Raw genomic sequence first — 27,973 nt, 5'->3', positions numbered from 1 at the left:
CGTCAAAACCATCCTGTCCTTCGCTGTGCTAATCTAAGATATATTCTGCCTTTAGAAACTTGGGTCTCAAAGCCTCTTAGACGTAATATTGTGTACTCAATATGGCCAGAACAGTCATCTAGAAACCAAAGTAGAGAATTTCATGCTGATGAAGAAACTATTGAAAGTAACTATGAATCAACTCAGATGGTGTGTGAGCAGAGAGGAATAATTATTCCTTCTTGTAACTCCAGGCTTTCTCCTTCAGGTGTATTTTCTATTATTAGCAGTTAAATAGACTTTAGAATGTCACTCGAATTCTCCATCTCAGCACTGTACTTTGATGATTAAGCAGCCACAAGAGGTAGTAATGATCTGAAGTTGCTTTTACTAACAGCTGTGTTTAAGTCAAATCAGGGTGAGGTGGGTGTTTAAGAAGGTGGCAGTTACCTTAACCTGCAGACTAAACAGGTTGCAAAATGTGGTCTGTGCAGGGTGCAGGGGGGTGCCATGGCATATTATGGTATGTTTCCAAGTCCTCTCTGATTCCTGACAGTTACCCCAACAACTGAACATCTCTAACACACTGTAAAAAGCCCAGCTGGTAAAATCACCAGCCACTTATAATATGGTAAAAACCGTACATTCCGCAGCCTTATTGTCAAAGTAATTGGTTGTTAGTGGTTTCCAAGCTTGACACTTTATTTACACTTTATTAAATAAACACTTTATTTAATTTAAGCAAAAAAAATTTTTAATTGTCACAAAAATATTTGTTTGTCTTAGAAAAATCTGTTCATGTTAATAAGTTTGGATAACAAGTTTGTATTCTTCATATCATAAGAGAAAAACAAAGCATTTTGCTTTTGACTGAAAGTTTTCCAACTTTGGTGCCCCCTGGTAAATGGCTGGAAAACCATCATGTCTCTTAGGAATCACTGAAATGGAAATGTGGGAAGAGCAGGTCACAGCATAATCACTTTGAGATAACTGTATAACACTTTATTTCACAGGGTACTTAGAACATACACATAAAAATAATGATGCACTGAAGATAATATGTCTTTACATTTACATAAAACAATGAAATATGTGTAGCTATGTAATATATGTATATTTTGTATATATATGTAATATATATATGTATATTTGTGTGTATGCATGATAGTAAAGTATATGACTGTTACAATGGATCTCTTTTTAAGGGCTCATCAAATTACCTAGCCTAAAATGCCCTGCAGCTGTCCTGAGTCTGACTGTCTGTCTGTCTGTCTCTCAAACGCTCTAAAAACTGAGCAAATTAATGGCATAGCAGCTGGAAGGCCATTGTTGCCCAGGGTGTTAAGTGCCATTCTTCTCCACCAGAGAACTATGCCTGTTTTTGTTTTTGTTTCTCTCATAGTCAAGAAGCATTCAATTTGGTAAGATTTCATTATTCTTTAATAAATATTTAGCAACTTCCTACCATGTGTAGTCAGTCTAGGAAAAGTCGTGCTAGGAAAAGAATGGTGAAGAAAAACAGATCTTCCTACTCCCATGGAAGATCCAGGCCCCTGGGAAAACTTATCAGTTAAAAAAACTCATACAAATACATAAAACTGCATTTTTGATAAGTGTTATGAAGGACTGGTACTTGGTCATGTGAGAATATATAATAAGCAAACTTGGCTGAATAAGGACAGTCAGGAGACACTGTTCCCAGAAACTAATAACTGATTTGAAATCTACATAAAGTAATGAATTAGGCAAAGAGTGGACAAAAAGTTTTCCAAGTCCAGTGAACATACATATGCAGGTTATTTGAATAAGTTGGAAATCTGTGTCCTTCACATGGATTGAAAACTATTTCTATGAAGAGCTACATTTCTGTTGCTCTCATTTATACAGAGCTTAAATAAATCTAATTAGGGAAAGCAAAATGAAAATTAAACCTCAATTTAGCTCCTAACTACATGTTTTTGTTTGTTTTTGAGAAGTCAATGTTGTTTGTTTTAAAGATGAGGTTACATTTTTGGGTGACTTTTTTTTCCCCTGACAATATGCATTTCATTTTTTACATCCATCTGATTTTAATTGCCCTTCTTTATGACAACAATGATAAAAATGCTAGTTCACAAAGGTAGGAAATAAAATAAAAGGTGGAAAAACTTTCATTGTTGGACATTGATACTCATGCATTAATGATTAACAGGATTCTGCCGGACTCGTTGACCGAACTGGACTTGAAGCATTTTCTTTACTCACAAGATTGTTTTTGGCAAATTTCAGGTCATCCGTAATCTGAGAGGTGATAAAGGAAGAGAAGTCCACAGATCAGCTTTAATGTCTTTTAAGAACAATGAACCTTCAGAAAAGTTGGATGCTGCTCCCATGTGCCATTTTCACCTGAAGAGAAGTCAACAGGATTCACCACTAAGAAGAACCTCCTTCAGCACAGGTAAGTCCACTTGATGGCCATTGATAATTCATTGTATTGGTTTAGTGGACATGTTAGGTAGTACTCTGAGGTGGCTGAACGGATGCTGTTGAGTAATAACGTTTATTTTATTCATATGGGTTAAGTAGTTTACTAATTAATCCAAGCAATTTATAAAGTCCTTATTGTCAAACTATTCAAGTTGAACATTTTTCTTCTCAAAGAAGTGAAATGTATGTTTGAATTTCATTCAAATATCTCTTAAGATTTTTTGCTATTAAGCTATAGGTTGTATAGTGTATAGTAGAAAATTCTCTTGACAAAACTTTAATCAGTAACTTTCAAGCCAGTGAGCAAGCATTATTTGAGGATTGCTGACAGCATCTTTTATATCAGTCAATGCCCATGGGTTACAATGATAGAAGACTTTCTTATTCCAAGAGTAGCAATCCAGACTTGTTACCAAGCTCCCAGATGGCCCATACTTTTCTTACAGGTAAAACTTTGCTTGGCAAAGATACTTTTGATCATTTCAAAGATCTCAGTTGCCTTTGCAGTTTCTGAAAGTAGTTTACAAAAGAAGCAAAAAACAAAAACAAAAAAACACACACAAAAAAACGGATTTATTTTGATGTTGTTAGCATGCATACATAAAAGAAAAATCAAGAGTTGATAGCACTGAGTGAAATCAGTAGTTTCTTTGTTGAATGATGGAAGAAAATGGTGTCACTGCAGTTACACTATGTCCTGTGTCAAAGTCTTAGAATGTCAGCAGACATGTAATGGATGCCATCATTTCTTTTTGCTTTATTTTCTTCCTCTGCTCTAAGCCACACACAAGATTAATTTATACACCTTAGTCCACTAGGGTTCCACCAGTCAGAGGTCCTATTTTAAGAAAGCAATAAGCAGTGAAGTGTAATTAAAGTCAAAGCTTTTTTGTTGGGGCAGACCCAGACTTTAGTATATTTTCAGCAATTGCAGAGACTTTATCTCTTCAGAAATGGTTCACATTATCTAAAGTATGTCTCAGCATGGGACAAGATAAAGTGGTTCTTCAGTTTTCATTACTTCATGCTCCTATTGTCAGTAGACTTGCAATGGAGTAAGCGCCATATTGTATGTGTTATATTAGTTAGGGTTCTCCAGAAAAGCAGACCCCGAAGGAGATATGTACATATACATGAAATTTATTATAAGGAACCAACTCATGTGACTGTGGATGCTGAGGAGCCCCAAGATCTTCCCTCTCAAAGCTGGTTATCCAGGAAAGCTGGTGGTGCAATTCGAAGGCCTCAGAGCCAGAGCCAGTGATACAGATTCCAGTCCATGTCTGAAGCCCTGAGAACAGGGATTGCTGAGGGAAGAAGATTAATGTCTCCACTCAGCAGTCAGGTAGACAGCAAATTCAGTCTTCTTCCACTTTTTTGTTCTATTCAGACTCTCCACGGATTGGATAATGACCACCCACATTCCAGAGAGCGACTCACTTTCCTCAGTCTATCAATTGAAATGCTACTCTCTTTCAAAAGCATCCTCACAGACAAACCCCAAAATAATATTTAACTAGGTATCTGGGCATCCTGTGATCCAGTCAAGTTCACATGTAAAATTAACTGTAACAGCAGCCCTGTACATTCAGAAGGCAAAGTAAAAAGCAAGCATATGCAATTTATCAAACTTTGTCTTCTTAAGAAGACCCAAAGCAAATAATGATAATGATAATAAGAACAAGATATCATAGTCATAATGCCAAACTGTCTCATTTTAAATTCCCATCAAAGTGTAACTGTGTGGGTGCCAATATCATGTAAATAATGACAAGTATGTGTTATGTGAGTCTTCCTTCAAAGAGCCTGTCACAGGTTTGGCAAGAAACAAAACCATAATGATGTAAGTTTATATAATAATTAGTTTCTCACAAAGAAGGAGAAAATTGTCCCTGCATCAGTACTCCATAAAATCCATTTATGTTGACATAATTGAGGAGATGCTAAGATCTAACTACCATTCTGGCAGACAAACAGATATCATCAACTTGAAATTAAAATAAGTCCCTGAAGATGAATTAATGAGATAAATGATATTTTCTGGATGTAGTAGTTGTTTCCCCATGGTGTTTATAGCTGTGTCTCCTCCGGACACTGCTGACTTTTCAACCTTAATTGGCTAAACACGTTTGTGAAGTGCCTTATTATCAAACTCATTATTATCGTTGTCAAGAATGTGCCAAACATCGTACTAATTGCTTTGTCAATCTCTCTATATATTTTGTGGCCACATAAGTATTCACCGAGCGAGAGAGAGAATAGATATTACTGTCTTCACTTGGAAGTGTGAGAACTACGGCTCCACCACTCAAAGTCCATAGGGCCTCCTACTCTCAAATAATGTGTATATTATCCGAAAAATGTGTATATTATGATTCATAATTGAATTTATGTTTTCCCACTGACATCATGATTTCAGAGATTATAAATTTTTCTTTCCAAATACTCTTTCATTTCCTAGAGTATCTATTATTTTAAACCTATTTTCATATTTATGCTGGAATCCTTTACATCAGTTCATCAATACTTTGTGACTAAATTAGAAAAAAATATTTATTAAGTAACCTAGATAACCAGAAAATTCACTGACTTTTTTTTATTGATGGAGAATTGTAAAACTTTATTTAGCAGAACAGAAAAACTACTTTAATTTTTAAATTTTTGATAAAATTTCCAATAAACATATTAGCAAATTGAAATGTTTATCACATTAATCGCAGCTACCATTTATTGTTCATCGTGTTCTAATTACCGTACATATATTTTACATATATATGATTTCATTTCGTCTTTTCAACTATACTACAAGGTAAGATGCTCATTTCCATTTTACATGTGAGAGGATAAGAGAATTGAGACTCTCAATAGTTGTATAAATACATATATATGTAATTTACCCAAGATTACAGAGGTAGTGAACAAGTGGGTATTTAAAGCCAAATGAGACTGATTTGAAATAAAATATTTTAATCATAATGCTACACTTTTGTCCATGAAAAATATCTCTATTAATTTAAGCTCGTATTCCCATCATAGAAAGTATAGCCTACTGTTCCTTAATGAACACTACTTCAAAATTTAAGTATTTGATGGTGTCTCATTCTCAACAGACTTAAAGATTAATGCCACCTAAGTGGTCATTATAGCAACTCAATGGATCAAAAGCAATTTTAAAATGAAATAGAATAAAAATAAAAGAAAATATGTGGGTGCAGCAAACATAGTAAAGGCAAATATATATGTTCATGTATATGTATATAAAATACTCGTTTTTATAGTGCACACAATGGAAAATGTGCACCACAATGGATACCTTACAAAATTATTTTGTATGTCTCTCTTGCTTCTAAGTTTTTTATAGTTCTGATAGGGACCTAGGTTATCCTCTGTAGTTTCAAAGTCAAGACAACTTGGAAAATAAAAGAACAAGATGCTGAGATGATCAGCAAACATCTGGGGATACTCTCTTGAATATTCTGAAGTATATGTAACTCAGGAAAATATAAATCCCATAATCCTTCCTTCCTCCTATTTCCTGAAGTAAAGCCTTCTCTGGAAAGCCTCATAAATCTGGTTTTAAATGTACCCCTGTGAGATCAGTATAAGACATCACATTTGATCACTCCTGCACAGTATTGACCTAATGAGAATAATACATTCATCCAAATTCCCAACAAACTCTTTCCCTTGGTTTCTTCAGGGGTATTCACTCTGGGGTCTACCAGCAACCTCTCCTCTTAGAAGGAGGGCCCTGTGAACATAACAGTTTCATTTAAGAATCAGAATGTTGACTTCGTTTGGAAACAAAAACCCTCATTACGGTCATAGGCTGCTTTTCTGCACTTTGAATTTGCCCTTTTCTGGCATTTACTTTTATGTGGAATCTGTTTGTAAATTTAGCACAAGTGCTTTATTATGACTTGATGAAGAAATGACATCACCCCACACCAAGTGACACGAGAGTATAGTTGTTCCTACTCTACAGGCCAATATATTTCACGTATCATCACATTTTGGAATGTTAGAGTTTAACACAACACCCGACCCTAGAGCAGTTTCTTCAGAAAGTGGCAAGTGAGGAAGAAAGGGCAAAACCATGACCCTTTCTTACTAAAAGCCTAACTACTAGATTTTCAAATGAAAATAGATAATAGAGCTTGTATACTCACATCAGGATATATGATTACTTTCCCTATGTAGTGGGCATTTCACATACAACAGACCTATATACCCCGGGGTCCTTTGTATTTGTTAGTCCTTTCTCTTGCAAAATCTGATGTCCTAGAGAGACACACTCCATTTGGAAATTTGGATCCAGCAGTAAAAGTCTCTGCTTTTCAGAGTATCACACATCTTATTTTTAGTACGAGAGGCTAATCTGTGTGACTGTTTCCTTCCTCCCTTTTTCCCTCCCTCCTCCCTCATCCGCATTCCCAACCTTGGAATCTCTATCACTTTCCAGTGTGTTAAGATGCTTCTCACATTTGAAGAGCTGTTATGAGCTGCAGAAAGGAAAGAAATAGCAGGTGTAGACTGGGAGAATGCAGTGTGAAGATTCTGTAGCAAAGATGACGCTTACAGAAAACTTAGAAATAATGAAGCTGATGAACTGTACCTGGTTCCCTGTACATAAGTCAGTATTGGGAAAAGTCCAGTGTAGAAAAATCTCATATACACCACATTTTCATACCATGAGCTCCCAGTGAGTAACAGGCTAAAATTAGTCCCCCTCGAAGTGTCTGTTAACTATCTGAGAGGTCTAGGGTTGATGCTGACTTGTCTTCAGGATCAGGTCATTCTCCCGCTTCTGTCCCCATGCTGCTGCTGTGATGACACTCGTGAATGCACGGTTCTGCAGCATTTCGTGACCACCCCACTGTGTCCCTCCATGAGCTCAGTGGAAGAACTCTGTTTCCACTTTTCTATTCCATCCCAAATGTGGAGAAAGACCATACTGCTGAAAAACCTCAAGATTCTCCTTTCTCATGAGAATTGACTGAAAGCTTGAGGTAATGGCAGGGAAATGTAACACAGACTAAGTTATAGCTTCTCTCTGAGAGCTCTGCCTTCCTGAACTGTTTCCCTGAAGCTCCGAGCTGTGTCCACACACCCAGAGGAAGATCACCGCTCTCCCCCTCCATAGGCCATGCTCTGAGATCAGCCCTGCTCTGGAGTGCAACTTAGGTCTCACTCAGAGAGGAGAACATTTTCTTCGCTACGATTGAGGCTTGCCTCCTGGATTGTCATTTTTCTGCCACAAGTCTGACCTCTTCTCAAGATATTTGACAGTGAAACATTTCATTCCTTTCAGGAGAAACTCATTTCTACCCATAATCATTCACATAATTTTATGACATCAATACTTCTAATCAGGTTTAAATAAAATTACTTAGGGAATGTTGTGAGTACAATTTAGGGGGGCCAAAACAAGCCAATGCCAGTTCCTTTCAGTGTCACTTCATCAACCTTGCAAATATTTGGGGGCTCTTGACTTACTGAAGTTCACCCAACAAGTATCCACTAATATAAAATTTATAAGTTTTGCAGGGTTTAGTTAGCCTGGTATTTTCCTTTTATGAAGCCACTAAAAAAGGATTTTTGAATCCAAATATTAGAAATGTGTTGCAAGAGAAGTATAGTCTGATAATTAAAAACTTTTTTATCAGTCCATGTTCAAAGAAACAACTCATACTCCTATTGTATAATATTTTTATCTAGTTGTTCAGGCAGATTTTTAAGGATTGGACTCTTGACAACATTTTTAAATAAGTCTGAGTTTACTTACTGACAAATGTCAAACTTTTAATATTAAATAGTTGTTAATTGAAATAATGTCCAGGCAATATTTCTAAAATGAAATATTCTGGAATCTCATTTTATTTTTCTCAACCCAGTAAATCAGTGAAATAACTCGTAGGATTTACAAAGACCTTGTAGATTTTAATTATCTATGAATTACCTCTGTTGTGAAGAATCAAAGAAATAGCATGGATTAATGGAACCCCCAGGAAATCTAACAGCCACATTTTATCCAATAAATTCATATGAACTGTTAAGATTTAGTTAGAATGATTAATTTCATATTGATTTACTTTACCTTATTCTAAAAAAAGTATAGGAAATGCTTGACAATATCTAAACAAAAAAGGACTTTCACTGACTGCATTCACATATATGCACACAATGCAACTCACACAATACATACATTATGGGAGAGTGTTTTGGCCTTTAAATTGGCTAGTGTATATAAATTAGTACAAACTAATGAAAATTTGGCAACAGTATGTGAGCGTGTTTCACACTTTTTTCAACCAGGAAATCTATGTCTAGAATATATCTTAAGGAAATCATTGTGGTCATGGACAATAATCTAGCAACAAGAATTACAGCATCTTTAATTTTCCTGAGAACAGAGTATGTATCAGTTTTGTTTGCCATTAAATCTCCAATGCCTCACATGGTACCTAACGCACACTCAGCTGGCAGTCAACATATATTTAATATATGTATAAATGGATAAATAAATGCATGCCCTCAGAGAACTAAGATTTATCTAGAATCAATGGTATTAAGTGTTAAGGATATTAGTGAATAAAAAAGCCAAAGTAAAGAAAATAATGGGCAAAATATAATACGTTTTTCAAATACAAGTGAAATATTGCAATGCATATCTAACAGAATTTCTAAAAGGTGAGAACAGACATAATGAGCTAAATCCAATAACCAAGGAGATAATAGTTATAATTATTAAAAATTGATGAAAACCAAAAAAGAATTAATAGCAATACATCCGTACAAATACACAATATAGTGAAACTTTAGGACCACAAACAACAAATGTATAAGCATCACGCAGAGAAAATATGCATAATTTCATTAGTGTTAAAAAAATGGAAAGAAAGAGATATATACAAAAATCCTATGTAATTTTACATATAATACATTTAAAAACTTTAATAGACAACAAATACTCACCAAAACTCTCTAAAGAAGGGAAAAATCTGAATAAGCTTCTAACTATCAAACAATATGAATCCATAGCTGAAATACAACCTATGATGTTAATAATACCAGATCTAGATAGATTTATAGAAAATTCTTCCAAACTCCAAAAGATAGATAATTTGTATCTCAAAGAAAATATTAAGAGAGTAGAAAATTGGGAAATATTCCCAAATATTCTTATAAGTATAAAATTGATGCCAAAGCAAGGCAAGAATGGTATGAAGAATAAAGTTATAGTCCAATCATACTTGCAAACATAGACCCCAAATTCTTCTAAAATTAAAAAAAAATAGAAAACTCTGATTATCTCATAGATGCAGAAGAAATAATTTTATGAAATTTAAACCAGTCATTATAAGAATTCCTGTAAAACTAGAAATCGATATTTTTAATTTGATAGTGTATCAGATATTTCTTATTTCTACCCCATAACATCTCAGTATCCTTAAATTTTGTCAATTGCTGTGACACCTATGTTTCTGAAGATGTAACCTCATGACTCTTCTCATCTTCAATAAATATTTCTCATTTTCTGCCCCAAAGTCTCTCTGATGTAATGGGTTAACCATCTACAGGAACCTACCTGGTACTAACATATACACGTCTAGGATTGCCGAATCATATGGTAGATCAATTTTTAATGTTTTGAAAAAACTTCCTGTTTTCCATATTAGCTGTATACCAATTTACATTCCCTACAGTCATTGAGGCAGAAGACTCATATTTTCAACATTTAGTCACCAGTGGTCATCTTGTGCAAAAACATGACTCCTTCAGAGTTGGTATATTATCTTTAAACTCTATCAGTCCTAGCATAGAGTCCGGTGTTTAGTAGATTCTCAAATAGAATATGTTATCCAAATGAAAGAAAACAAACAGAAAACCCTGTACCTAAAGAGAGACTTTAAAGAGCTCAAATGGCTTAAATGGCTAGACGAGAGATTTCTGCATCTTGTGCAAAAAATAAAAAATATATTAAAAAATAATTGGATTTTGGATTGGATTGAGTTAATATTCCCAGAACAGAGAAGGCTTAAAGTATTTAAAAACATCTTAATTAGAAATCCCTGAAAATATCTAAAATGAGATTTTTTTTTTTGTAATAAACAGTCCTCGTGTAACCTTAGTGACCATACCATCTGTTAAGCATTTTCGTAACATCAGTTAGAGTGAATTGCATTTTCTAAGTTTGGCCCATCACTCATCTGTTCTGTGTGGTAAATGGCATGGCATTTTTAGCATGTTCAAATTGCAAGTAATTTAGCATTTCTGAAAGTCCCTTGGTGATTTGAGTCATATTCAAATGGTAATTATGATTTGTTTGAAAATGGACCATAATGCGTGATTATTGTATCATATACATTGAAATGCATTTATTGACTTTCTAAGTTTTGAATACAGTAATTACTCTGAAATGAAGGAAAGCCAATTCTACTTGTTTTTATCAACTTCAAAATGTGCAAGTTAATGAGATTTATATACTGACAGTCTTTATTGTTTTACTTGCTCTGACTGTTCCAAACGTTAGCAGCCCAAATCAATACGTTATCCCTTTGAACTGGTGAGCATCAGAGGGATAAGTTAGGTTTTGTCTCATTTTTTGCACATAGGTAACACTTAAAATCTTGAGAACTAGTCAGAATGGAAAGGGTTTACCCCCCTGATCATATATTTTACGATTGCTCAGCAGTAGTGCCCTTCCCATACCCACCTCCCATCAGTCCCACGTAGATTAATGGCAGACTTAGAACCAATGGTGCAATGAAACTAGAACATTTACATTCCTAATACCTCACTAAAAATATAACGGGCAGTCTTTAATTTATTCACTTGTTCTTTCATGTGTATGTATTTAGCAATAACATTATAGAGTACACACCATTGCAGGGATGAAAGAATTCTCAATAGAAATGAAAGACGTGCTGTCTGCCCACACAGAGCTTATCATGTATATGGAGGAAATACAAGTAAAATAGATAATAGGCAGTGAAGTAGTTCCTCTTATCCATTTCAGTTACCCACAGTCAACCTTAGTCTGAAAATATCAAATGGAAAATTCCAGAAATAAACAATCGGTGAATTTTAAATCACATGCTGTTCTGAGTAGCACAATGAAATCTTGCGAGCCCACTTCATCTGGCCCAAGATTCACAAATCATTCCTTTGTCCAATGTCTCCACACTGTGTATGTTCCTTGTCCGTTAGTCACTTTAGTGGCCATCAGATAGACGGGTTATCAGATAGACTGTTGTGGCATCACAGTGTTTGTGTTTAAGTAACGTTTATACCATGTTTCCTCGAAAAGAAGACCTAGCCGGACAATCAGCTCTAATGGGTCTTTTGGAGCAAAAGTTAATATAAAACTCGGTCTTGTCTTACTATAATATACGGACAGGTCTTATATAACATAACATAGTAATATAAGACCCAGTCTTATTTTACTATAATATAATACCGGGTCTTATATTAATTTTTGCTCCAAAAAATGCATTAAAGCTGACTGTCCGGCTAGGTCTTATTTTCAGGGAAATACGGTAACATGTAACATGTAGCCTAATGTTACATTATTACACCTGTGTCATTCACCTCACTCCATATTGTCACATGGGCATTGTATCATCTCATCATCACAAGAAGAGTGAGTACTGTACAATAAGATACTTTGAGAGAGAGACCATGTTCACATAACTTTTATTACAGTATATTATAACCATTCTATGATATTATTGTTGTTAATCTTCTTACCATAACTAATTTATAAATTAAGCTTCACATAAGTATGTTTGTATAGGAGAAAACACAGTATATCTGGGGTTTGGTACTCCTCAGGGTTTTAGGCATCCGCTACGGGCCTTGGCACCGTATCCCCCACAGATAAGGCAGGACTTTTGTACACCAGTGTGTGCTGTTACCCAGGAAATACAAAAAATATAAGAGAATGTTTAGAAAAGACACAAGACTCAGTTTGGAGAAAAGGACAAACTTCCGGTTCGAAGTGACAACTCAGTTGAGAGCTGAAGGACAAATAGGAGGCACCTCCTCACTTGAGTGATACAAGCAGAGATTGATATTAGGTTGGTGCAAAAGTAATTGCGGTTTTTGCAGTTGTTTTTAACCTTTGAAATCGCAGTTACTTTTGCACCAAACCTAGTATTTACAGACTTAATATACTCGTATAAGATCATCCCTGAATCTGAGAGGAGAAGCAGTCTGGATCATGTGGTCCACAGAGGGTCCAAACTGTCATCACTGTTCCTAAACATCACTACGTCCCACCTTCGTTGGAAATTGCTGCATTCATTGTTAAATGAGTCAGGAGCAGGTCTCATCTAGAAGGGATAACCTTGTTGTACTTTGGTTCTCCTTTAAGACAAATGCAGAGTTCTGCAGCCTTTCCCTGTTTAATCATGTGTTGAATCTTAAGAGCTCTTTTTAGGACACTTTCTTTAAATGAGTTCCTTAGCAAATCTAGATGTTAAAAATCACACGTCCTCACCTGAGTACACTTCAGAAGGCTTGGTGCTGTGCATGAGTCCTCATTAGGAAAGTGGCAGAATCTTGACTGTTATTTAATTTAGAGAAAATGATGCCTCGAGTCTGGGCATGCCAGCTCGTGGATTTAAAAATAAATGTGAGCTCTCAGATCAGGTGGACTTAGATAGCTTAGGCTGTGGAATTCTGAATAGGGAAAATGATTCTGTGATTAGGACAACTTAGGGGGACTATTTTTATTCATTCTTTAGTTTTGCATTTTTAAAGGATCTTCATATTATTTGCATATTCACCGCAAGGCATGTTTAGTATATGAGTGAGACTTTTCAAGGCATATATCTTTTTGTATACCAAATTGGAACTGAATATAATTGATCTGTAATTAGAACTGTGTATGATCTTTGGGAGTAAATCTCTTCCGTTCAGAGGGCTTCCGTTTTGTCATCAGTAAAATAAGAGAGTTGATTTAGAGAACAAATGGCAAACACCTGACAGAAACCATAATTTTCACATTTTGCACCCATGGCAGGCAGCACTAGTCCATCACAGTACTCTTCTCTACTGAAGTCAAGTGCAGCTTCAGAATCATTCTTACTACAGTGCCCTAGGCAACTGTGAATCAATTAAAGGTTGACCAGAAGATAAAATATATTTATCATCCTTCAGCCATATCTCTTAGGCATCTGATACCACTAACAGTCGTTAAATAGAATAATTCTATAGAGTACTATATCAGTTTTAGTTTTTAATGTTACTTGTATGAAGGTATAGATATCCATTAAAAAAAAACACCCTCAGATATGAGTGAATTCACATGGTTCTTGACCCTTTCAGTCTCACCTATTGCACATAGCATGATAATCTCAAGATCCATCCATGTTGTTGCAAATTGCAGTATTTCATCTTTCGTTATGGTTGAGTAATATTCCATTGTGTATGTATACCACATCTCCTTTATGTGGTCATCTATTGAAGGACACTTTGGTTGTTTCCATATCTTAGCCACTGTGAATAATGCTGCAGAGAACATTGTGGTATATATACCTTTACGGATACATGTTTTCAGATTTGTGGGATAGGTACCCAGGAGAGGGATTCCTGGGTTATATAGTAATTCTACTCTGAATTTTTGAGGAACCTCCAAACTGTTTTCCATAGTGGCTGTACCAATTTACATTTCCACCAGCAATATATGAGAGTTCCTTTATCTCCACAGCTTCTCCAGCAGTTGTTATTATTTGTCTTGTTGATGACAGCCATTCTAACAGGTGGAATATAAAACTGAAAGCAACAAAGGAACAAGACAATCAAGTAAAGAAACAAAAACTTATAGACACCGACAACAGGTTAGTGGTTACCAGAAGGTAAAGGTGGAAAGTGGGAGGTAGAAGAGGGAAAAGGGAGTCAAGTATATGGTGATGCTAGAAGAACTGACTCTGGGTGGTGCACATACGATGCAATATATAGAGAATGTATTATAGTAATGTCCACTTGAAACCTATATAATTTTTACTAACCAGTGTCACCCCAATAAATTTAATAAGAAAATAAAACCCTCAGGCCATCTAAGACTAGAAGAATAACAATCACTGCGTATCCCATACCTAGCGATAGCTACTATTAATATTTTGAGAATTTTTATGTTTTTAATTTGGATACAGTACTTCCCATATGAGCAAGATTTCTTTATTTTGAACATCAGTAGATTCACATGATACATTCTCAAGTCATTTTGATGATATTCTTTTTCTTTTCTTTAAATGTGAGTTCTCATTTTTACTGGCCAATTCTTGTTTTTCTTTAGGAAAGTAAATACTAATCTGACCACTTAGGGTTTTAATAACTAGATCCCAAAATGGTTCTGTAATGGGAAGGACTTTTATTGCACTGGCCTTAGAAGGCCTCAGATCCCCGTACAGAGGGTCAGTCTGCTGAATCCTATGGCTAGAAGGTACCTGTGGCATGTTTTACCTTCATGATCCAAACTGTGATAATCTCTTTGGAACTTAGGCCAAACTTTCTACTCATTGTTGGTTAATACCTTCTTTTTCATCTTGCTTACAGCAGGAGAGTAATCTGTCTAAAGCTCGCATTGGATCCTGTCACTCTCTGGCATAAAATACCTCTGTGGGCCTCCATTTTTCTCAGAATGAGATACAAATACTGCAGTGTTACATGCTACATTATTTTTGATCTTTGGTGACTTCTTTGTCTTTGTCCTTTGGAGGGTCTATCCCTAACCTGCACTGCAGGCCCACAAAACTGCTTTCAGTGATCAAAGGGACCATGCCCTCTTTAGACCTTTCAGCATGATGTTCCCTCTTTATCTGGCAAACTCCCAACTTCCAGAAGTTTGTCTTCCAAATGTTATAGCTCGATCATCGTTTCTTTGTAAAGTTTTACCCTCAGGGACAAATTTGGTGACTCTGTTTATTCTCCTACATGATTTCAGTAATAATGATTACAACCATTGCAGAGTATAGAAGACATTGTGGGTACTTGGATTCACCTCAAGAACAAAAGGCTTCTTACTGTGAATGTAAATAATTCTTCACCTGAAGACTTTTGGGGTAAGATGCAGGTGCAATGAACCCATGTTTAGGCCCAGTCAGAAGAGAATTACTGTCCTGGGAATCTGTTTTCTCCCAATGGCAGCCTGTGAGTTGGATAAATACCATCAGTTTCCTCACCTCATGGAGTAGACTGGGGGACAACTCTGAGGCGTGACCTTGTGATGTGTACCATCTCCTTGAGTTTCCCTGCGGGTCTGAGCTCACAGTGGGAATATAAGTGCTGTAGCCTCGGAATGTAAGTGCTGTGGGGTCACCTACTGCATAAACTATTTACTCTCAAATCCTTGTCTTAGAATCTGCTTCTGGAGAACCCAAACCAAGACAAAGACCAATGAGACAGCAATTCCTCGCACTGCCATTTAATGAACATTACCTTACTTCAGGTACTATATGAAGCAGATTTCATGCATTATCTCACTTGATCCTAGCAACCGCATCGAGAGACTATTCTCTCAGAACAAATGGAAACTGTTGTTTTTCCTTTGTAGCTTGGATCTTATTTCATCTTATTTTCTGATATTTATTTATTGTCTTTCTACAAGACTGAGCAACTTAAAGGCAGGAGTCATGTCAGTAGATGTCAGCTAACTATGCATGTATTTTGAAAGAATTTTTCTGATTTCTTTAGAAATTTCTTGAAAGCCAAGAATCTTTTGTTTTTTATTTCTGTCTGAGAATAGAAATGTCAGAATAATTAGGCTCATACAAGAAAATGGGTTATTTAAATTGTAATTTTGGCAAGAAGACCTTTTCCTTAATTAAACACTTTTACAGGAAATCTTAATACATTTTTCAAAGATGGTATTGCTTTTGAACAATTTCACTAAGCAAAATCATCTAGGAATGCTCAATTATTTGTTTTTATAACTAAAACCTAGTGTTATAAAGGACATGAAAATAGTCTGAAACACTAAATAAAAGATGTAAAAATAGAAGAATGCTAAAGAGTAGAAAAATTAAGAGGACTGAAAGAAAAGACAATGATAAAAAAAATTGCATCCAAATAAGTTCATTTAGCCCATTTATAACAATAGTGCACTATAGTGAAATAATTTAATCCTGTAATTTGGTCTAATATAGAAATAATTATAATTTATAAATTTTAAAAAGTAAACTCAATTCCTTTTCACTACCTTCTCTCTTGTAAGAAATGCAAGCCTGTAAGTTACATGCCTATATGTTAAGTCAGAGGGAATGTAGTGAAAGGAAATATAGAGAAAAGAGAATCTCTCACTAATATATTTTTAAAATGAAGATACTAGATGATTTGCAGTTTTAAAAACATGATAGTACTTTAAAATGTGCAAATTTTAGAGAAATGAAGTACTCTCTTACAATCTCTCTGTCGAACAACCATGTGATTTACCTCCCAATTAAGTTTCTAGGTTTCTCATAATGTATTTTAGAATATATACATTAGAATATATACATTGTTTTATGTAACAATATGTTATTTTTGTGTGTTATATAATGGTTTGTTTTCTTATTTTTGAGTTTTAAGAGGTCTTTGTATATTTTGAGTAATATTCTTTTATCAGATATGTCTTTTGTAAATATTTCTCCTGTCTGGGACTTGTTTTTTTATTCCCTTGTCAGTGTGTTCACAGACCAGAAATTTTCAATTTTAGTGAAGTCTAGCTTATTTTTTCTTTCTTTTGTTATTGTGTCTTTGGCATTGTATCTAAAAAATTATCGCCAAACCCTAGGCTATCTAGATTTTCTTCTGTGTTAGCTTCTAGTAGTTGTATAGTTCTAATAACTTCTAAGATAGTTCCTTTGGGTTTTATATTCATAAAATCATGTTATGTATTTTTTATCCTCTATTGCTTGTACTTAATATTTTTCCTATATTTGATTGTATTGGCTGATTCTTCCAAAACAACTGTATGCTATTAATGTTGACTTTAGTCCTTTATTTCCTTCCTGTCTTTAATAGGAGTGCCTCTGGTGTTTTGACAGTGGTGATGCTGATTTAGCAGTGTTTTTATTATATATATTTTATATTAGATTGGTGCAAAAATAATTGCAGATTTTGCAATTATTTTTAACCTTTTAAACTGCAGTTACTTTTGTAACAATCGAATAGATACTCTAAAGCTAAGTTTTAAATTTGCTCTTTGGTCCAAGAGTTGTTAAGCAGGGAAAAGTTTTCTTTCTCTGCTCAGATATACTTATTTCTATTTTTCCAATTAGTTTCTGACTAGATTCCACTTTGAACAGTGAACGATTTCTATAAAATGTCTACTTTCTAGAATCTACAAAAGTATTTTTTTCGAAGCCTACTGTGTTTCCCCCAAAATAAGACAGGGTCTTATATTAATTTTTGCTCCGAAAGATACATTCGGGCATATTTTCAGGAGACGTCTTATTTTTTCAAGTACAACAATCTACATTTATTCAAATACAATCATGTCCTCTTTTTCTGGAACATCATCATAATGTACTAAATGCGTCCGTCTGGCTGACGATCTTAACTGGGGCTTATTTTTGGGTTAGGCCCTATTTTCAGGGAAACATATGCGTAATATGTGGTCAACTTTTGTAAATGGCCCACAGTTCCTTGAAAATAAAGTATACTCACTATTCACATAGTTATTATTTATCTTAACTGACATATTATTTATTTTCTTGTTTTTGTCAAGTTGCAATATCGTGGGCTGAGAGAAATGTTAGTTATACTACTGATTTATTTCAGTGAATAAGTCTTTGCTTTTCCTATTGATTTTATACTCTGGATTTTGTTCCTATAACTTTTGATCCATAAAGATTCATCACATAGAGATTGTAAATCCCTTAAAATAGGACTCTTGAAAATCATTAGTTATTCTGATTCTTTGAATAGGATATAAGAAAATACTTATTTTTATATCAAATTTCAGTGTGTGTATGTGTGTGTATATGTGTGTGTGTGTGTGTATTTGCACACCTCTATTTTCAGAATAAAGATCATACTTTCTCTTATCCTGTATATGTTAATGTACTTTTGAGGAGTTGGGAAAGAGCTACCCTTGTTTGTAGGTAAAAAATTTTGATTTTTTTCTACAAAGGTGTTATTTGTACAATTATTACCCTAATGATATTGATCTCAGAGCATGAATTGCCATTGTATTTATCGTAGAAGGAATAATTTTACCTTCATACAACCTCGTTCTTTCAACCAAGTCCTTCATTATGAACATGAATTTCAAAATTATAAGATAGCCATCACAGGTTAGAGGTTTAATCTAAAGTCCATGGAAGAGGATGATTTAACACATGGAAGATTGATCTGTACACTCATCTTACAGAAATATAGGTAGCGATTTTCAATAATTTGTGTCTTGTCCCATAAATATTTGAATGTTTTATTGGTAGTTTATATTAAATATTTTAAAGAAAGGAAAACCAAATTTTGGTAAACACTTGATAATCTTTGCCCTTAATTCTTGAAGAGTCTTATGACATATTACAAAATTTTCTTTCCTAATCTGTGTACGAAACAACCCAAAGAGAGTCAAAACGTGCCTCTATGTATCCCACTGAGATGAGCAAATGAGATCCTTTATAGATGACAGCATTGAGGTTCTGTTACCAGTGCAGAAGTTTATACTACACTTATGATAAATTTTGAACTCCTGACACACTAAGTAAATTTATTAAATTTATGAGTTTTATCTTGCCTGCACATATCCCATGTTAAAAAGATTTCACAGATACATTTGGAATAAATAATTCAGCACAGCAAGTGATATTATATATCTTAAGTTCAGGAATAGAACTGTCACTTGTGTTTTATGACAGTAAAACGTAGCTGTATTGCTAGACTGTGTTTTAACTCCAGCACTTGTATCATTCACACACAACCACACTTAAACTCATTAGTAGGTGAATTTGTTGAGGAAAATAACATTTTAGTGATTATAGATACTGGTGACTATAGCAGTGACACAGATTCTGCAGAGGTCATAACTCAAATTACCAAAGAAATTCTGCTGATGGCAGTTACAGAAAACGCCTTTACATAATAGAGATCCTGTTGTATGTTTAAGATCAAAGCAACAAATATTATTGACCATTATATCATTGACCATTATATCTTGTACAGTACTTTGTGTAGTAGATTCTTGATTCATGCTTGTTGATTGATGGATATATCAGGTTGCTATATACCCAAGCTATTAAAAAGGCATCTCTTTATTATGGATTATCCACTAGCTACTACTTCAATGTGCTATTCTTGGGGAACTATACACACAAAATTTAATGAAACCCTTTCTCTTGGATAGAGAGTTTGTATGTAGAGGAATAATACTTTTCCCTTCTCACTGCAGCGAAATCCTCCATCGATTTTGAGTAAATGAATAATGACTTAATAAAAGTGCACACACACACACACACCACACAATAGTTAAAAATGAGGGGTTGGTTTACAATAAGAACAATACAAGTCAACCTTGTCCTATGGCCACCATGTCACCTTAGACTTAATTAATAGGATAAGAAATGAGATAGTAAACCTTTATATTGGATCAAAATTGGTTGACCAGTTATTTTAAATTCTGAGCCCACACTTAAAAAAAATAAATACATAAAGGCACCTGTCAGCTGGAACTAGGTGGAGGGAGCTAGCAAAGGTGCCCATCCCTGGATACCACCCCAGCAGGCTCCCCAAATGTGTGTCAAATCGGATGCCTGCCCCTCAGACAAGCACTGGCCTCTTCCATACAAAATCCCAGAGCCCCTCCATCTTTACTTCCATGCTAGGCCCTGAGAAGCTCTGAGTTTTGAATCCCATCCCGACTGTGTGTTACCATGCCAGGGCTTGGGTTTAGGGAGAGTTTGTGTCCCAGACTGTCATATCAGCATTCATGTGGACTCTCTCTCATTCGTCCACGCTTAGAAGTTGTTCAGCTGATTTTTAGGTATTTTTGAGAGGAAGTTGTTCCATATGTAGCTGTGGATTCAGTGTGTTCCTATGCAAAGTGTGTTCAGGAGTCACCATCTTGAATCAGAACCTGAGTCCATACTTTTTATTTTGTAGTTTATTTTTTTAAACTAAACTTATTGGAGTAACACTGGATAATAATATTTCAGGTGTAAAATTTTATAATATGGCTTCTATACACCCCATTGTGGGCTCGCCACGTGAAGTCTAATCTACTTCTGTCACTAGTCACCATATATTTGACCCTCTCTACTCTCTTCATCCTTCCCGTATCTCACTTCCCCTCTGGTAACCACCATTCTGTTGTCTGTATCTATGAGTTTGTTTCAAAATTGTAATACTCGATATATACCAATAAAAAAAGGTGAATACCAATCACATTTTACTTCTGCAATTATAAGAGGTGCTCAAAGTGGTTACCATCAGCATAATTTTAATACAGTTTTTTCCTTTCTTAAAATATGTACACATTTTTTTGGCATCCTCTGTATGTATAAATACATATGCATGCATACCATGGCATATATGTTTTAATGTAATATATGTTTTATACACACACACACACACACACACACACACAGTGGGTGGCAAAAACTGTATACACATTTTAAGAAAGGAACAATAACTGTATTAAAATTGTAATAATATATACCGATAACAAAAGATGAATACAAGTCATTGTATACATTTCACCCCCATTATACCACTCTTTCGTAATAATAAACAAAGAGAAGGTTCTAGAAACATAATGAAGGTAAAAATCAACATTTCAGATATAAATGAAATGTAGCTATTTTCAGACTAACGTCTTGGTGATTATAATGCTTTCATTCTGATTTGTTTTCCAAGCTGTCATGAAAAGCATGTTCAAGTGTTATATTATCACATGACGTTACCTGAATATTAACAATTAAGCTGCCTTTAAGAGATACGAAGCGATAGAAATTCTGAGTGTTCTTTTTTTAACTACACTTTTGCATTTACTTGTAGATTTTGGTCAGTAAAATGTTCGCTCAATTATTAAGGTCAACTCATTAATAAAATGTGAAAAAGTTTTTTCCTTCAGCCCTTTTATAAAAAATTCTAGCCCACTGTGAAAAATTCACCCCAGGAATTGCATTATCTAATAGAGCAAAGAGTGGGTTAATTTAAGTTATTATTTTGAAACAATAGCTAGCAATTGAATAAACACTATTAGCCATGCTATATGATGAGAAAACTTCTATCAAGCCCTTATATATACAGCCATATCCCCAGAAAAGAAAATAAGAATGTTGAATATGTCTGCAAGATAAATAGAAGAGGAATATTGGAGCAACATCTCTATAAATAACCTAACAGGATTTTTTCCCCTCAAATTCCCTTGTTTTTAACTATCCTTTAAACTGCTTCAGCATCTCTTTCAGTATTTGCTGCCATTTTAAGATTTTTTTCTCCAACCTCACGACATATAATCTCAAAAATAAATAAACAGTATAAGCTAGAGGTTTAGGGGTTTTTTTGTTTGTTTGTTTGTTTGTTTGTTTGTTTTTCCTCTTCTGTAGTGGCTCAAGAAACACATCAAGAAGAGCTTTGGAAAACAGCGTTCGATCTGCATCATTGTGCCATAAATGGAATTTGATATAGAATTATTGCCTCTCTTAAGATTTACAGAAGGCAGAGAGAAACTGTCTACATTATAAACTTAGCTTTGAATAAATATTCCAAAAGAGTTTTAGAAATGCACAGACATGGGGAAGTAATACATTCCCTTTTCCTTCTTCAAAGATACTTTGAACATTCTTTTCAGTATTTGGGAGCTAGGAAAAATACTTACTATATAAAGGGGAATTTCTGAAGTCTTTGACTTTCCAGAATGCTTCATGTTATGGTCAGCAAAATAGAGATATAAGAATAAAGATTTTCTTCTTATTCAGACAAAACCTATTTCTAGACGAGAGCTTCAATTTGACCTTAAAAAACAGCACACCCCATCATGTACATCTAAAAGGGCTGTGAAATGCTGCTTTCGGCTACTGTAGTTTGTCTGAACCGTATTGTCATATTTTATGTATTTGTATTTGCTTTTTCTGTGAGTTTTGCCCAGGTTTTGAATCAGTTAAAATATCATGGGTAGAATGTTGTAAAATGAACGAAACTGAGAGCCCTCAGTTCAGTTCTATACAAATCACGGTAACTGACTCACTATGAGAAATTCGGAAAATCACTTGAGCACCTGTACCCTCTAGTTTCTTATTTACAAAATGAGAATAATGGTACCTGCTCATGCGGATTTCATCATGATTGTAAGAGGGTAAATTCAGAAAATAGATTTCAAGTGCTTTGAAACGTGTAAAACGATCAAGGATAGCAATAAAATATTATTAATAAAAGCATGAGGATAAGTGACATTTTATACAATGAATAAACCCACAAATAGGGAAGAAGAAGAGAGAAGGGACGCTAGGAAACTTTTGGAGGTAATGACTATGTTTATATCCTCGATTGTGGTGATGGTATCACTGAAGTATGCATATGTCCAAACTCATCAAATTGTATATATTAAATATGTGCAGTGTTTTTTATATAAATTTTACCTCAATGAAACTGCAATTTTTAAAAAATAAAACTAGAGTACATGCACAGATACACAGACATAGATACACATACATACACATACACACACACACACACACAAATACACTAAAGGATAACTATGGATCTCTTTTTTACTACGTCAAAAATAAGTAGATAATCACTATTACAAATTATTGATGTTGCATTCCAAAACTCCTTTCAAATAATCTCAGAATTGTATTGATTTTTAAAAAGAAGAGTAAAATAAATGAAAACGAAACAACAAAACTTGCAGGAAAATTTGTTTTATTATTTATTTTTTTCCTATGGAAGCAAATAAGTCAAATTAAGTAAATATGACCTTATAGATATGATTGCTTGAAAGAAATCTTCTGTACAGCATTATTTAGGTTCCTTTGCTTTGTCTATTAGTTTAAAATGTTAGTCTTTAAAACTAATTATTTTTAAATTATTTGAACTTTCTGGGCTTATCTTTTTGTAATTGACCTTGTAGATAAATACTTGATTGATTCAGAAAGGAAATCAGGCAGGTGCAATTACCATGTCTCTCAGGAGTCTAGAATGTATACTAAAAGAAAAAAGGAAATACTTTTGCCACTCAACAAATGGAGGGAAATACCCATGCATCTATTGATACTCCTAAAAGCTGTTTAAACATTTATTTTCTAGTGGAGACATCATGGTAAATATGAAATGGGGGCTGTCGTTTCTTAAATCATTTAAAGAAGAAACGATTTGATTCACTAATTTGTTGAGCTCAAGAAGCTGGTAAACTGCATTAGTTATAACCTGATGACTTTTTATTTTTACCAAATACATATTCGTAGCGGTGGCCTCTTAGCAATTAGTTCTCTTCAGTGAGTCAGGCATTCTCTCTCCCTTTTTATAAGTCTCACCCTATGGATATTTCTAGCTTTCCCCCATATTTCTTCTGCTAGAGCAGTTTCTACTGAGAAAGTAAATGAACAAATTTGGAGAGTGAGCCAGTTTGGCAAAGGTTGCTCTTTTCTTCCTGGGTTACTTACCACCCCTAGCAGAGCATGGCACTCACTTACCCATGTCTTCTTCATTACTGCCCTATTGTGTTCTAAATATCTCCATTAGCACGTCTTTCCTAGATTCTAATTATTTGTTGATGTTTCTCTCTTTTCACTAGACTGAGTTCCTTGAGGGCATAGGGTACCTTTTACTGTTGTTTTTTTTTTTTTTTTAAATTTCAGTGCAGCTCTGGCACATTATAAGTTCTCAGTATGAATGAGTGAAGTTTATGTTTCACATTAATAATGGAAAATAAATTCAGAAAAAGGGAAACTACAGAAAGCCATATGTACACTATGTATTGAAGCAGAAATCAATCTATGCACAATAGAGACTTTGACACATACAATTTATGGTCACCACACTTGCTAAATTTGTTTCTGTTTCTGTATAGTCCTGTCTCTGTAGGCTCTCTCTTGAACTTGATGGCCACACTTGATATGAATTAAATATTTGCACAATATGTGAAGAATGAGTCACACTCCTTTGACGTAGATTATTCTGTGGATATTTTGGTTTAAAAAACTGCAACCTTCATTTCAATTGGTATTCACCATATGCTATGATTTGTTGATCTCCGAATATATGCCAGGCACTGTAGAGGAATCTCTACATTTAAATTTTAATCCTCATGAATATAATGAAGAAAGTTCAGTACCCTTATTTACAAATGAGTATATTGGAGCATGGAAGTGAAAATTACGATACTAAATTTATAGATAATTGTGTGCATATGTTGGTGTTTCTTTCCTTGTCCAAGTGACTTTCAGACAACCTGCTAATGAATTTCAAAATGGCCTAATCTAAATATGTTTTTGCCAATAACAGTGAGAAAAGAGCCAGCAGTTGGACAATTAACAGGAATTACTATAAGAATAATGTATATACTGGATAATTGGCCCACTTGAATTATCTGTATGGCAAAGGCAAGGGCACTCCATCCTCATCTATTCTAGACTAAGTATCACTTTCGTAAGTCTATCTAGAATAGACTTATAAAAAGGGAGAGAGAATGCCTGATTCACTGAAGAGAACTAATTGCTAAGAGGCCACCGCTACGAACTTGTTAGCATATACAAATGCTTTCTACTGGCTTCCTGCTGCTCGGTATTCTAAGCCCTTTCTCATAAACTAGCTCATGATATGTTGGCTAACAGAGAGAAGCAACAGAGTATCCTGGTTCAGACACCAGATAACCTGGATGCAAATTCTGACTCGGCTTTTCTCTGCTGACTGTGAGCAAGTAATATGAGCTCTTTCCTTGTCTGTAAAATGTGGAGTAAAGATCTTAATGATACCTTCCTTAACAGACTTTTATAAATTAAATAAGTAAACAAATCAATAAATAAAATCAACTGCTTAGTGTATTATATGACCTGTAATAATTCTTTCAGGTAAGCAAAGCTGGTGTTTTAGGTCCATTAGAGATGGAAAAAAAAATACAGCTTTGGAGAAGTAAATGGCATTCATTCAAGAATTTATGGAGCATCTATAAGATATCAGGTATTGCAGTAGGCATAGGGAAATAAAAAAAAAGAGCTCCCAAACATAGCTTTCAGGTGTCCCCACTTCTCAGGGGGCTCCTAAGGGGTAGCTCTGAGGCAGGTACTAACAGTTTTTTCAACACTTAACCATAGGTCAGATGCTATTTTACATACTATATGTATTTACTCATTTGATCTTCCCAACAACCTTATAAGCTAAGAACTATTATTATTACCAGTTTTTAGATGAGAAAATCAAGATTTGAGATTTTAAGTAACTTGCCTAAGATGCCATATTTAAAAAGTGTTTAACTGTGCCAGGTCGCCTTCACAGTGCATGTTTTCTGCTGTGAGATACACAGAAAAGCACAGATCTTTAAAATAAACAAATCTATAAATAGCTATATTCCAAAAGAAGAGAACCCTCTCCATGTGTCAGTATTCCCTTAGTGGGAAGTTGGTTTTCAATTCATGTGGCGGCATAGCAATGGGAATCATATTTAATCAACTTGAATATTCCTGTGGAAACCTGGGCCACCCGCTAAGCAGCAGAATCTATGGCTGCATATAGCAGGGCAGAGGCTGTGTCACTGATCAATGAGCTGTAGCTGCAATGTCACCAGTTATGTGTCCAGCTTTGCAAACCAGAAACGTGCTGGTTGCCTGTGACCCAGGAGTAAAGCAGAAGCACCTGTACAAGTATGTGGAGCTTTCTGTGCAACTTGGGCAGGTGCTTTAAAGGTTTGCAGATGACAAAAATGGATTCTGGATCTGTCCCACCATGAGATACTTGTAGTTTTAACATCACTTGTGTGAGCCTCAGTTTCCTCTTTTGTACATTGGCCGTAAGTAGAATCTACTTCACTGCATAGTGGTAGAGATGAAATCAAATCATACATGTAAATACTTATAAAAATGCCTGACTCATGCTAAATAACAAGTGTTTACTAAAACCATTTTTACTTACTTTAACTGCTTTTGGTAGTAATTTTAAAAGGTGTCACATACTCTTCTGACATCTTAAATGGAGGTCATTGAAAACATTATAAAATTAATATAAAATAATAGACATTTTGGATGTTAGACGACTTTGGAAATCATCTAATCAAGCCCCCCAGTTATACAATTATAGAAATGGAGGCCCAGAGAAGTAAGTGACCTGCCCGTGGGTCACCTAACGTCGTGCACAGATCTCTTCCAAACACTGATGACGTCAGGGCAGTGCCCCCAGTGCACAATGAGCCTGCAATTTTGTGACTGCTTTTTATATTCTTCTGTCTCTGTCATTTGTACTGTTGGTCTGATTCTAAAGTCTCCTTATTTTTCCACATTTTACTCCTCTTAATCACTTTGAGTTAAGAAACAAATTAATTAGTGTGAACTAGGTTTAAAATACGAGTGAGGAGGCTTTGAATGAGGGTAGAGTGACTCTGCTGTGACTACCTGTGTTTTGGTTTATTTAGACTATTCTGCAGTTGTGTTTGGTGGGGGAGTTGAAGTTTTCTGAAAAATTAAAATCCCTAGAAAAGTGACCTACAGATAAAAGTGAGTCATGTTACATTAACATTTGGATAATGCAAAAATTAGACATTGAGAACAAATTAATAAACTATCACCACCATCAAAAAAAACACACAAGAATAACTAATCCAACAAGTAACTAAATTGTGAGGTTGTAATGTATTCAATTAGAACTAAAATATACACATTAAAGAAGGCAGTCTGTCAGTTAATTTTGTAATATTTGAGAAAAAAGCAAATTAATTGTAGAAATGTAGGGAAAGTCTATTCGCATATTATCTTTCTGACTCTGCACATAAGCATCTATTCTGGAAGAATCCCCATTCAGAGGAACATTATATTATCATAGTGCTGATCTCCCGTTTCCCCCACTATTTACCCCCATACTCACTATACATGCGGTCAGAAAGATGAATGTGGCTCGGCGCCTGGAGAATTTAACAATAATCGTCATTTATTTTCTGGGACAGAAAGCATTAGACTGCCAGAATCATGAGTTAAGGATATTATTAAACCATAACACATAATCAAATAGCCAAACTTTATGGGAAGGTCTTTGAAAATGTACCCTTTGGGTTACTAACACCGTGCATCATTCAAACTTTCAACAGTGATTTGTGGTTTTCTTTTGTTTTTGGTGTGATAGCACACATTGTATTTTTGTACCTGCTAATGTTTGTTATACACAGATCCATCATTATATATTTCATAGACCTTACAGGGAGTGCTTTTAACCTTAATTTTATCAATGGTATATTAAGGCTTAATACCAGCACATAGGAAGATGACATAATGATTATAGTATTACTATGGCACCTTATGTATGCCTGGCACTGTTGTAAGCAATTTATATATGCAGACTCATTGGACAGTAACTTACAGAAATGGGATTTTACCAGTAAGTGCTTTCTGAC

General features: G+C 34.8%; 1 long non-coding RNA gene across 1 annotated transcript in view; it reads left to right on the top strand.

Moving 5' to 3' along the window:
- Positions 1-2,265: 2,265 nt before the first annotated feature.
- Positions 2,266-27,973, top strand: part of LOC141567303 (uncharacterized) — a 55,793-nt gene continuing 30,085 nt past the window's right edge. Inside the window, exon 1 of the long non-coding RNA XR_012489865.1 lies at positions 2,266-2,416. This is a non-coding gene — a long non-coding RNA (uncharacterized LOC141567303). The remainder of the gene's footprint in view (positions 2,417-27,973) is intronic.

Source organism: Rhinolophus sinicus, linkage group LG10 (assembly GCF_036562045.2).
Source record: "Rhinolophus sinicus isolate RSC01 linkage group LG10, ASM3656204v1, whole genome shotgun sequence".
In the NCBI taxonomy this organism is placed as follows: Eukaryota; Metazoa; Chordata; class Mammalia; order Chiroptera; family Rhinolophidae; genus Rhinolophus; species Rhinolophus sinicus.
This window is presented reverse-complemented; position numbering and strand designations above follow the sequence as displayed.